Here is a 13,586-nt window from a genome sequence, read left to right as displayed (position 1 = left end):
AAAAAAAGCACCGCACCACCACCGGGTGGGCTCGAACCTCCGACATTTTGGTTAACAGCCGATCGCGCTAGCCAATTGCGCCACGGAGACAGTCGTGCTCCACTCTCACCACCATCAGAACATATCTTCAAAGCTATCCGCGCAAAGAAAAAAGCAACACACCACTCCTGGGAGCGCTCGAACCTCCAAATTTTCGGTTAACAGCCAATCGCGCTAGCCAATTGCGCCTCGGAGACCGTCCTGCTCTACTCTCACCACCTTTAGAACATATCTTGAAAGCTATCAGCCCAAAGAAAAAAAAGCGCCGCACCACCAACGGGTGGGCTCGCACCTCCAACTTTTCGGTTAACAGCCGATCGCGCTAGCCAATTGCGCCACAGAGACAGTTCTGCTGCACTCTCACCACCATCAGAACATATGTTCAAAGCTATCACCCCAAAGAAAAAAAAGCGCCGCACCACCACCGGGTGGGCTCGAACCTCCGACCTTTCGGTTAACAACCGATCGCGCTAGCCAATTGTGCCACGGAGACAGTCGTGCTCCACTCTCACCACCATCAGAACATATTTTCAAAGCTATTACCGCAAAGAAAAAAGCAACACACCACTCCCGGGAGGGCTCGAAACTCCAACCTGTCGGTCAACAGCCGATCACGCTAGCCAATTGCCCCACGGAGACAGTTCTGCTGCACTCTCACCACCATCAGAACATATCTTCAAAGCTATCAGCCCAATGAAAAAAAAAGCGGTGCTCCACCACCGGGTGGGCTCGAACCTCCGACCTTTCGGTTAACAGCCGTTCGCGCTAGCCAATTGCGCCACGGAGACAGTCGTGCTCCACTCTCACGACCATCAGAACATATCTTCAAAGCTATCGGCGCAAAGAAAATAGCAACACACCATTCCCGGGAGGGCTTGAACCTCCAAACATTCGGTTGACAGCCGATCGCACTAGCCAATTGCGCCACGGAGACAGTCCTGCTCTACTCTCACCACCATCAGAACATATCTTCAAAGCTATCAGCCCAATGGAAAAAAAGCGCCGCACCACCGCCGGATGGGCTCGAAACTCCAACCTTTAGGTTAACAGCCGATCGCGCTAGCCAATTGCGCCACGGAGACAGTTCTGCTCCACTCTCACTGCCATCAGAACATATTTTCAAAGCTATCAGCCAAAAGAAAAAAAAGCACCGCACCACTACCGGGTGGGCTCGAACCTCTGACTTTTGGGTTAACAGCCAATCACGCTAGCCAATTGCGCCACGGAGACAGTCCTGCTCCAATCTCACCACCATTAGAACATATCTTCAAGCTATCAGCCCAAAGAAAAAAAAGCGCCGCACCACCAACGGGTGGGCTCGAACCTCCAACTTTTCGGTTAACAGCCGATCGCGCTAGCCAATTGCGCCACGGAGACAGTCCTGCTTCACTCTCACCACCATTAGAACATATCTTCAAAGCTATCAGCGCAAAGAAAAAAAAAGCGCCGCACCACTAACGGGTGGACTCAATCCTCCAACTTTTCGGTTAACAGCCGATCGCGATAGCCAATTGGCCAAAGAGACAGTTCTGCTGCACTCTCACCACCATCAGAACATATCTTCAAAGCTATCAGCCCAAAGAAAAAAAAAGCGCTGCACCACCACCGGGTGGGATCGAACCTCCGACCTTTCGGTTAACAGCCGATCGCGCTAGCCAATTGCGCCACGGAGACAGTCGTGCTCCACTCTCACCACCGTCAAAACATTTCTTCAGAGCTATCATCCCAAAGAAAAAAAAGCGCCGCACCACGACTGGTTGGGCTCGAATCTGCAACCTTTCGGTTAACAGCCGATCGCGCTAGCCAATTGCGCCACGAAGACAGTCCTGCTCCACTCTCACCACCATCAGAACATATCTTATAGCTATCAGCGCAAAGAAAAAAAAGCGCCGCACCACCACCGGGAGGGCTCGGAACTCCTACCTTTCGGTTGAAATTGAAATTGAAATTGAAATTTATTCCGCAACAACAAAATACATGTTACGAGGAGGGCAGGTAAAAGCTGTGAGAACAGCTTGAGAAGCCCTGACCCCCTAGTACACAGGGTAGCACAGAAAGACGTGCGGCTAAGGACAACCAAAATAAAAGTGTTTCACAATGTGCACTAAAAAAAGAAACAATGAAAGATTACAATGAAAGATCACCGAGGTAGTCGCTAGATCACATTATTATATAAACACTAATCGCAATTTTTTTGGTGATATGCTAGATATATCAATGTTATGTTCCCTAATTATGCGGTTTAGAAGTGCAGGCAGTTGAAACTTTAACATTTGATTACCGTATTTCGTTCTACATTTTGATATGTGCCACACTTCAGGTTGACGTACATTATAAGCAGGAAAATTTTTCTCTAACCTGGCTATTCTAGCAATCGTATCATTATTTTTCAATAAACCGAACTTATATAAACGGCTTAGTTTATAATCATATATTGATGCAACCTGAATGATGTAGTGTTTTTTAAACAATTCTGCTGTGTGGCTGCGATGTGGTAATTTAGAGGCAAGACGCAAAGCTTTCTTTTGCAAGATGGTAAGTTTGCAAACGTTTACAGTTGTCGTTGTGGACCATACAAGAAAGGCATAATTCAATAATGAAGAAAACAACGAGTTATATATGAGCATGTTTACAGAAACAGGAAAATAGTAGCAATGACGGCGCATGACGCCGATTATACGAGATAGTTTAGTAATAATATGGTTCACGTGATCATCCCATGTCATGTTTTGTGAAAAGTACACGCCTAATGATTTAAAACTTTTGACGACTTCAATTTCTAAATTATTTAACGAAATGATGGGAAACTGAACTTGCGTGTGGCGGGGGTGAAATAAAACAGCTTTTGTTTTTTTTATGTTTAGTTTTAGAGAGTTTTCTTGGGCCCATGTGTTAATTTTAGACAGTGCGTTATTCGCTCGGCTACCTAGATCGCTGCTACATCTGCTTGAAAAAAACAAACTTGTGTCGTCAGCATATATAATGTAATGGGCAGATTCATCAATACGAACTATCTCATTAACGTAAAGTATAAAGAGAAACGGTCCCAAAATGCTTCCCTGCGGGACGCCTGTTTTAATGGATTTTGTTGCGGAATGTTTGCCTTGAATTACGACGAATTGAGTTCGGTGTTGCAAGTATGAAGTGATTAATTTGTGTGCAACGCCTCTTATACCGTAATGGTCCAACTTTTGTAGGAGAATTTTATGATTAATGAGGTCAAAGGCTTTTGAGAAATCAAGAAAAAGACCGAGTACCATATTTCGGGATTCAAAATTCTCTAGAATGTATTCTTTTTGTGCCAGTAGCGCGAGCTCAGTAGATTTATTTTTCCGGAAGCCATACTGCGCTGAAGTAATCAAGTTGAACTTGTCAGTAAAAGAGTTCAAACGTTTCAAAATTATTTTTTCCAGACCCTTAGAGAATACAGGTAGAATCGATATAGGGCGGTAGTTGGACATGTCATTTCTGGGACCCTTTTTATAGATAACTGTCACTTTTGCTATCTGCATGTTTCGCGGGAAATGTCCTGTGGACAAACATATGTTAAAAATGTAGGCAAGACAGGGTGCTAGTATGTCAATAACATACTTAACAGGTTTCATCTGAATATTGTCCGCGTCAGTGGCTTTGCTATTACTGAGTGTCAAAAATGTCGCTACTAATTCACTCTCTGAAATTGGTTCTAGAAATATTGTTTGGTTATTTCGAATATTCATATATTTTAAAGAAGTACTACTGGTTGTAGGGCCGCCAACTGACAAAAAGAAGTCGTTAAATGCATCAGCTAAATCAGGCCCTTGAATTTCTGTACCATCTTTCACAATTTTGGTTAATTCCTCCGGTGGATTATTAAGCGTACTGTTAATTGCCTTCCAAACGTTTTCTGTACGCCCTTGCGTTGAGTTAAACAGGTTCGAATAATATAGTTTCTTTTCATCACGAAGGCGTTTGGTGACAAAGTTTCGGTGCTTTTTAAATGCTTTGAGGGCTTCAGGGGACTTACTCACAATAAATGCCTTGAACAATTGGTCCCGCTTTCTTATAAGCTTAAGGCATTCTTTATTTACCCAAGGTTTCCGACTTTTTTTAAATGTTTTAAATGACTTTAGGGGAAAACATTGAAGGTATATTTCGGTGAACTTGTTCATAAATAAATCGTATGCCAAATTGGCGGCACTCGCTGCGAACACATTGCTCCAGTCGGTTCTGCCTAAGCGCTCTCTAAAGAGGGTTAGTGTTTCAGGATTTATAAGTCTATAGGAAAATTCTGCACGCACTTGTTTGGGTACGTTATTGAGTTGGTTAACAGACATAAATATAGGCATGTGGTCACTAATATTGTGTATCAAAGTGCCAGCCGTAACAAGGGAAGTATCAAAGTTTGTTATAAAAAGATCTAAGAGTGTTGATGACTGTGAAGTGATTCGCGTAGGAGCCGTTATAACATTTTGACAATAATGCGAGCTTAACATTGATTCAAGTTCTAATTTAACACTGCTCTCAGCTAACATGTTGATGTTGAGGTCACCACCTAAAATCAAGGCATATTTTTTTTCACTCACAAATTCTAACAGTGAGTCTAAAAAAGAAAAAAACAAACGGACATTATTTGATGGAGGGCGGTAACATACACAAAACACTGATGTACCACATCTAACAGTGAGTATTTCATATAGAGGAGAAATGCAGGAGAATTCAGACATCAATTCACAGTCTATTTTACTTGAGATTAGCATAGCTACGCCACCACCCCTTTTGCCTGTGCGGTTCATGTAGTATGATTTATAAGTTGGAAACGTAAATACATCATCTTCCGAAGCAAACCACGTTTCCGAAAACATCACAACGTCAAAATTTACTTGTGCTTCACTAAAAAAATATTCGAGCTCATCCTGTTTATTCTTTCCCGATCTAAGGTTGAAATGAACGCAACTGAGGCTTTTTTCACAACAAGTGTCATACAAGTTTTTAAGATTAATAAGGTCTATAGGTGCGGTTAAGGGAAACATGTTAAGACGAGTATCAAAAGAATATCAGGAAGTAAACAATGCAATGCGGGGTAACAGTATCACAGCTTATCAAGGTCACCCAAACGACGAATGACAACCGCGCTATCACCCTCTCTTTTCCTAACGAGAATCTTGCCGTTGCAGTGCCATGAAAAACGATAGCCATTGTTCTGTGCCCAGTCTTTTGCGTTGCGCAGCAGCTCTCTGTTTTGCTGGGTCATGTTTTCAGTGATCGAAACATTCGAAGCATCTCTTAGGGCTTTCCGCCTTCCTAGCCACTTATCACGAATTGATTGCTGGGCAAATCGAACTATAATTCCGGGTGTTTTGTTTGGCTTTGCCGGAAGTCTGTGGATAGCGGCGATGTCATTCCCAGTCAGCTCTGGCAGGTTAGCAATCTTGGCCACATCATTCAACTTACACAGCAAATTCTCGTCTGGCGTAACCCGGATGCCGTGAACTTCTATGTTTAGTCTCCGACTACGAAACTCGAGATCATTCACCGTAGCTTTCAGTTGTTGAATATCACTTGAGGTGCAGTCCGCCTCTAATTTCCCAACGCGTCTGTTTAAGCTACTAATGTCCTTTTCCTGCTTAGCTTGACAGTTCAAGATGTCATCGTACTTTTGTGACAACAGCTGGATTGAGACCTTAATCTCACCAACCTGAGCCGGCAGCCCTGCTAAAGCATCAAGCCTCCTAGTTATATCTGCCAGGCAAATGGTTAACTCAGAGTCCACGCTAGTTTTCTCCCCACTTTTCGCTTTAGATGAACGGCAAGCAGCACATTGCCATGCCCTGCGACCGCTCTCTCCTTTAGTCTTAAATGTCGTCTCCGACCAGCCAGAACAACTGCCAACATGGTAAGAGGACTCACATTCGTTGCACTTCAGGACACGCCCATCACAGGGGAGGGGCTCATCACAAGACTGGCACGTGCTTGTCATGGTACGTTGTCCAGGCATTCACAGTAGCACTAAGTTCGCACTCAATTCGGGAGCATTCAATTAGGAAAAAGGCACATTATGCACAGAGAACTCAGCAAAGCACTGAAACACGGTGGCAACGGCGGTGGCGGTAAGGCGGTATTGAGAAATAAGCGAATTTACCAACCTGGGTAAGCAAAAAGAGCTGATTAGGCGAACGTCCTTTCACCGCCGCCGCCGCCACCCGTGTGTCCAGGTACGATGTCGACGCCGGAAACACGTAAACACTTCCGCAGGCTCAGTGACGTCAAGATGTGATTCCGTAGCCACGGCAACCGTTTTCAGGTAGTCTAATAAATGGAGGAAATTTGAACGTTGTAAAGGAGCGCCGCTTTGATAAATGGCTCCAGCGCAACGATTCCAACAAGGCAGGAACCCTAAAGCACCGGCCGCCGAAATGCAGGACACCAACCTGGGTAAGCAAAAAGAGCTGATTAGGCGAACGTCCTTTCACCGCCGCCGCCGCCACCCGTGTGTCCAGGTACGATGTCGACGCCGGAAACACGTAAACACTTCCGCAGGCTCAGTGACGTCAAGATGTGATTCCGTAGCCACGGCAACCGTTTTCAGGTAGTCTGGGTAAGCAAAAAGAGCTGATTAGGCGAACGTCCTTTCACCGCCGCCGCCGCCACCCGTGTCAGCCGATCGCGTATAGCCCATTGCGCCACGGAGACAGTCTTGCTCCACTCTCACCACCATTAGGACATATCTTCATAGCTATCAGCCCAAAGAAAAAAAAGCGCCGCACCACCACCGGGTGGGCTCGAACCTCCAACCTTTCGGTTAACAGCCGATCGCTCTAGCCAACTACGCCACGGAGACAGTCGTGCTCCTCTCTCACCACCATCAAACCTTTCTTCAAAGCTATCAGCCCAAAAAAAGCGCCGCACCACCACCGGGTGGGCTCGAAACTCCAACCTTTCGGTTAACAGCCGATCGCGCTAGCCAATTGCGCCACGGAGACAGTCGTGCTCCACTCTCACCACCATCAGAACATATCTTCAAAGCTATCGGCGCAAAGAAAAAAGCAACACACCACTCCCGGGAGGGCTCGAACCTCCAAATTTTCGGTTAACAGCCAATCACGCTAGCCAATTGCGCCACGGAGACAGTCCTGCTCCAATCTCACCACCATTAGAACATATCTTCAAAGCTATCAGCCCAAAGAAAAAAAAGCGCCGCACCACCAACGGGTGGGCTCGAACCTCCAACTTTTCGGTTAACAGCCGATCGCGCTAGCCAATTGGCCACAGAGACAGTACTGCTGCACTCTCACCACCATCAGAACATATCTTCAAAGCTATCAGCCCAAAGAAAAAAAAAGTGCCGCACCACCACCAGGTGGGCTCCAACCTCCGACCTTTCGGTTAACAGCCGATCGCGCTAGCCAATTGCGCCACGGAGACAGTCGTGCTCCACTCTCACCACCGTCAGAACATTTCTTCAAAGCTATCAACGCAAAAAAAAAAGCGCCGCACCACCACCGGGTGGGCTCGAACCTCCATATTTTCAGTTAACAGCCGATCGCGCTAGCCAATTGCGCAACAGAGACAGTCCTGCTCCACTCTCACCACCATCAGAACATATCTTCAAAGCTATCGGCACAAAGAAAATAGCAACACACCACTCCCGGGTGGGCTCGAAACTCCAACCTTTCGGTTAACAGCCGATCGCGCTAGCCAATTGCGCCACGGAGACAGTCGTGCTCCACTCTAACCACCATCAGAACATATCTTCAAAGCTATCACCCCAAAGAAAAAAAAAAGCGCCACACCACCACCGCGCGGGCTCGAACCTCCAACCTTTCGGCTAACAGCCGATCGCTCTAGCCAATTGCGCCACGAAGACAGTCCTGCTCCACTCTCACCAGCATCAGAACATATCTTCAAAGATATTACCGCAAAGAAAAAAGGAACACACCACTCCCGGGAGGGCTCGAAACTCCAACCTTTCGGTTAACAGCCGATCGCGCTAGCCAATTGTCCCACGGAGACAGTCCTGCTCCACTCTCACCACCTTTAGAACATATTTTCAAAGCTATCAGCCCAAAGAAAAAAAAGCGCCGCACCACCAACGGGTGGGCTCGAACCTCCAACTTTTCGGTTAACAGCCGATCGCGCTAGCCAATTGTGCCACAGAGACAGTTTTGCTGCACTCTCACCACCATCAGAACATATCTTCAAAGCTATTACCGCAAAGAAAAATGCAACACACCACTCCCAGGAGGGCTCGAAACTCCAACATTCCGGTTACAGCCGATCGCGCTAGCCAATTGCCCCACGGAGACAGTTCTGCTGCACTCTCACCACCATCAGAACATATCTTCAAAGCTATCAGCCCAAAGAAAAAAAAGGCGCCGCACCACCACCGGGTGGGCTCGAACCTCCAACCTTTCGGTTAACAGCCGATCGCGCTAGCCAATTGCGCCACGGAGACAGTCGTGCTCCACTCTAACCACCATCAGAACATATCTTCAAAGCTATCACCCCAAAGAAAAAAAAAGCGCCACACCACCACCGCGTGGGCTCGAACCTCCAACCTTTCGGCTAACAGCCGATCGCTCTAGCCAATTGCGCCACGAAGACAGTCCTGCTCCACTCTCACCAGCATCAGAACATATCTTCAAAGATATTACCGCAAAGAAAAAAGGAACACACCACTCCCGGGAGGGCTCGGAACTCCAACCTTTCGGTTAACAGCCGATCGCGCTAGCCAATTGTCCCACGGAGACAGTCCTGCTTCACTCTCACCACCTTTAGAACATATTTTCAAAGCTATCAGCCCAAAGAAAAAAAAGCGCCGCACCACCAACGGGTGGGCTCGAACCTCCAACTTTTCGGTTAACAGCCGATCGCGCTAGCCAATTGTGCCACAGAGACAGTTTTGCTGCACTCTCACCACCATCAGAACATATGTTCAAAGCTATCAGCCCAGAGAAAAAAAAGCGCCGCACCACCACCGGGTGGGCTCGAACCTCCGACCTTTCGGCTAACAGCCGATCGTGCTAGCCAATTGCGCCATGGAGACAGTCGTGCTCCACTCTCACCACCATCAGAACATAACTTCAAAGCTATCGGCGCAAAGAAAAAAGCAACACACCACTCCCGGGAGGGCTCGAACCTCCAAATTTTCGGTTAACAGCCGATCGCGCTAGCCAATCGCTCCCACGGAGATAGTCGTGCTCCACTCTCACCACCGTCAGAACATCTCTTCAGAGCTATCACCCCAAAGAAAAAAAAAGCGCCACACCACCACCGCGTGGGCTCGAACCTCCAACATTTCGGTTAACAGCCGATAACGCTAGCCAATTGCGCCACGAAGACAGTCCTGCTCCACTCTCACCATCATCAGAACATATTTTCAAAGCTATTACCGCAAAGAGAAAAGCAACACACCACTCCCGGGAGGGCTCGAAACTCCAACCTTTCGGTCAACAGCCGATTGCGCTAGCCAATTGCCCCACGGAGACAGTTCTGCTGCACTCTCACCACCATCAGAACATATCTTCAATGCTATCTGCCCAATGAAAAAAAAAGCGCTGCACCACCACCGGGTGGGCTTGAACCTCCGACCTTTCGGTTAACAGCCGTTCGCGCTAGCCAATTGCGCCACGGAGACAGTCGTGCTCCACTCTCACCACCATCAGAACATATCTTCAAAGCTATCGGCGCAAAGAAAATAGCAACACACCACTCCCGGGAGGGCTCGAACCTCCAAAATTTTGGTTAACAGCCAATCGCGCTAGCCAATTACGCCACGGAGACAGTCCTGCTCTACTCTCACCACCATCAGAACATATCTTCAAAGCTATCAGCCCAATGGAAAAAAAGCGCCGCACCACGACTGGTCGGGCTCGAATCTGCAACCTTTCGGTTAGCAGCCGATTGCGCTAGCCAATTGCGCCACGAAGACAGTCCTGCTCCACTCTCACCACCATCAGAACATATCTTCAAAGCTATCAGCGCAAAGAAAAAAAAGCGCCGCACCACCGCCGGGTGGGCTCGAACCTCCAAATTTTCAGTTAACAGCCGATCGCGCTAGCCAATTGCGCCACAGAGACAGTCCTGCTCCACTCTCACCACCATCAGAACATATCTTCAAAGCTATCAGCGCAAAAAAAAGCAACACACCACTCCCGGAAGGACTCGGAACTCCAACCTTTCGGTTAACAGCCGCTCGCGCTAGCCCATTGCGCCACGGAGACAGTCTTGCTCCACTCTCACCACCATTAAAACATATCTTCATAGCTATCAGCCCAAAGAAAAAAAAGCGCCGCCCCACCACCGGGTGGGCTCGAACCTCCAACCTTTCGGTCAACAGCCGATCGCGCTAGCCAACTACGCCACGGAGACAGTCGTGCTCCACTCTCACAACCATCAAACATATCTTGAAAGCTATCAGCCCAAAGAAAAAAAAGCACCGCACCACCACCGGGTGGGCTCGAACCTCCGACATTTCGGTTAACAGCCGATCGCGCTAGCCAATTGCGCCACGGAGACAGTCGTGCTCCACTCTCACCACCATCAGAACATATCTTCAAAGCTATCCGCGCAAAGAAAAAAGCAACACACCACTCCTGGGAGCGCTCGAACCTCCAAATTTTCGGTTAACAGCCAATCGCGCTAGCCAATTGCGCCTCGGAGACCGTCCTGCTCTACTCTCACCACCTTTAGAACATATCTTCAAAGCTATCAGCCCAAAGAAAAAAAAGCGCCGCACCACCACCGGGTGGGCTCGAACCTCCGACCTTTCGGTTAACAACCGATCGCGCTACCCAATTGCGCCACGGAGACAGTCGTGCTCCACTCTCACCACCATCAGAACATATTTTCAAAGCTATTACCGCAAAGAAAAAAGCAACACACCACTCCCGGGAGGGCTCGAAACTCCAACCTGTCGGTCAACAGCCGATCGCGCCACCCAATTGCCCCACGGAGACAGTTCTGCTGCACTCTCACCACCATCAGAACATATCTTCAAAGCTATCAGCCCAATGAAAAAAAAAGCGGCGCTCCACCACCGGGTGGGCTCGAACCTTCGACCTTTCGGTTAACAGCCGTTCGCGCTAGCCAATTGCGCCACGGAGACAGTCGTGCTCCACTCTCACCACCATCAGAACATATCTTCAAAGCTATCGGCGCAAAGAAAAAAGCAACACACCACTCCCGGGAGGGCTCGAACCTCCAAATTTTCGGTTAACAGCCGATCGCGCTAGCCAATTGCTCCCACGGAGATAGTCGTGCTCCACTCTCACCACCGTCAGAACATCTCTTCAGAGCTATCAGCCCAATGGAAAAAAAGCGCCACACCACCACCGCGTGGGCTCGAACCTCCAACATTTCGGTTAACAGCCGATAACGCTAGCCAATTGCGCCACGAAGACAGTCCTGCTCCACTCTCACCATCATCAGAACATATTTTCAAAGCTATTACCGCAAAGAAAAAAGCAACACACCACTCCCGGGAGGGCTCGAAACTCCAACCTTTCGGTCAACAGCCGATCGCGCTAGCCAATTGCCCCACGGAGACAGTTCTGCTGCACTCTCACCACCATCAGAACATATCTTCAATGCTATCTGCCCAATGAAAAAAAAAGCGCTGCACCACCACCGGGTGGGCTTGAACCTCCGACCTTTCGGTTAACAGCCGTTCGCGCTAGCCAATTGCGCCACGGAGACAGTCGTGCTCCACTCTCACCACCATCAGAACATATCTTCAAAGCTATCGGCGCAAAGAAAATAGCAACACACCACTCCCGGGAGGGCTCGAACCTCCAAAATTTCGGTTAACAGCCGATCGCGCTAGCCAATTACGCCACGGAGACAGTCCTGCTCTACTCTCACCACCATCAGAACATATCTTCAAAGCTATCAGCCCAATGGAAAAAAAGCGCCGCACCACCACCGGGTGGGCTCGAAACTCCAACCTTTCGGTTAACAGCCGATCGCGCTAGCCAATTGCGCCACGGAGACAGTTCTGCTCCACTCTACCGCCGTCAGAACATATTTTCAAAGCTATCAACCAAAAGAAAAAAAAGCGCCGCACCACCACCGGGTGGGCTCGAACCTCCGACTTTTGGGTTAACAGCCGATCGCGCTAGACAATTGTGCCACGGAGACAGTCGTGCTCCATCCTCACCACCATCAGAACATATCTTCAAAGCTTTCGGCGCAAAGAAAAAAGCAACACACCACTCCCGGGAGGGCTCGAACCTCCAAGTTTTCGGTTAACAGCCGATCGCGCTAGCCAATTGCGCCATGGAGACAGTCCTGCTCCACTCTCACCACCATTAGAACATATCTTCAAAGCTATCAGCCCAAAGAAAAAAAAAGCGCCGCACCACCAACGGGTGGGCTCGAACCTCCAACTTTTCGGTTAACAGCCGATCGCGCTAGCCAATTGGCCACAGAGACAGTTCTGCTGCACTCTCACCCCCATCAGAACATATCTTCAAAGCTATCACCCCAGAGAAAAAAAAAGCGCCGCACCACCACCGGGTGGGCTCGAACTTCCAACCTTTCGGTTAACAGCCGCTCGCGCTAGCCCATTGCGCCACGGAGACAGTCTTGCTCCACTCTCACCACCATTAAAACATATCTTCATAGCTATCAGCCCAAAGAAAAAAAAGCGCCGCCCCACCACCGGGTGGGCTCGAACCTCCAGCCTTTCGGTCAACAGCCGATCGCGCTAGCCAACTACGCCACAGAGACAGTCGTGCTCCACTCTCACAACCATCAAACATATCTTGAAAGCTATCAGCCCAAAGAAAAAAAAGCACCGCACCACCACCGGGTGGGCTCGAACCTCCGACATTTTGGTTACCAGCCGATCGCGCTAGCCAATTGCGCCACGGAGACAGTCGTGCTCCACTCTCACCACCATCAGAACATATCTTCAAAGCTATCCGCGCAAAGAAAAAAGCAACACACCACTCCTGGGAGCGCTCGAACCTCCAAATTTTCGGTTAACAGCCAATCGCGCTAGCCAATTGCGCCTCGGAGACCGTCCTGCTCTACTCTCACCACCTTTAGAACATATCTTCAAAGCTATCAGCCCAAAGAAAAAAAAGCGCCGCACCACCAACGGGTGGGCTCGCACCTCCAACTTTTCGGTTAACAGCCGATCGCGCTAGCCAATTGCGCCACAGAGACAGTTCTGCTGCACTCTCACCACCATCAGAACATATGTTCAAAGCTATCACCCCAAAGAAAAAAAAGCGCCGCACCACCACCGGGTGGGCTCGAACCTCCGACCTTTCGGTTAACAACCGATCGCGCTAGCCAATTGTGCCACGGAGACAGTCGTGCTCCACTCTCACCACCATCAGAACATATTTTCAAAGCTATTACCGCAAAGAAAAAAGCAACCCACCACTCCCGGGAGGGCTCGAAACTCCAACCTGTCGGTCAACAGCCGATCACGCTAGCCAATTGCCCCACGGAGACAGTTCTGCTGCACTCTCACCACCATCAGAACATATCTTCAAAGCTATCAGCCCAATGAAAAAAAAAGCGGTGCTCCACCACCAGGTGGGCTCGAACCTCCGACC

At 48.7% G+C, this 13,586-nt stretch overlaps 1 long non-coding RNA gene across 1 annotated transcript; it reads right to left on the bottom strand.

Annotated features, from left to right (window-relative positions):
- Positions 1–6,058: 6,058 nt before the first annotated feature.
- Positions 6,059–6,663, bottom strand: LOC119185867 (uncharacterized). Its single transcript, XR_012888721.1, has 2 exons — positions 6,450–6,663; positions 6,059–6,327 (listed from the first exon to the last, which is right to left on the bottom strand). It is a non-coding gene; the product is annotated as an uncharacterized LOC119185867 (long non-coding RNA).
- Between the last annotated feature and the right edge of the window lie 6,923 nt (positions 6,664–13,586).

Source organism: Rhipicephalus microplus, chromosome 2 (assembly GCF_043290135.1).
Source record: "Rhipicephalus microplus isolate Deutch F79 chromosome 2, USDA_Rmic, whole genome shotgun sequence".
NCBI classification, from domain to species: Eukaryota; Metazoa; Arthropoda; class Arachnida; order Ixodida; family Ixodidae; genus Rhipicephalus; species Rhipicephalus microplus.
This window is presented reverse-complemented; position numbering and strand designations above follow the sequence as displayed.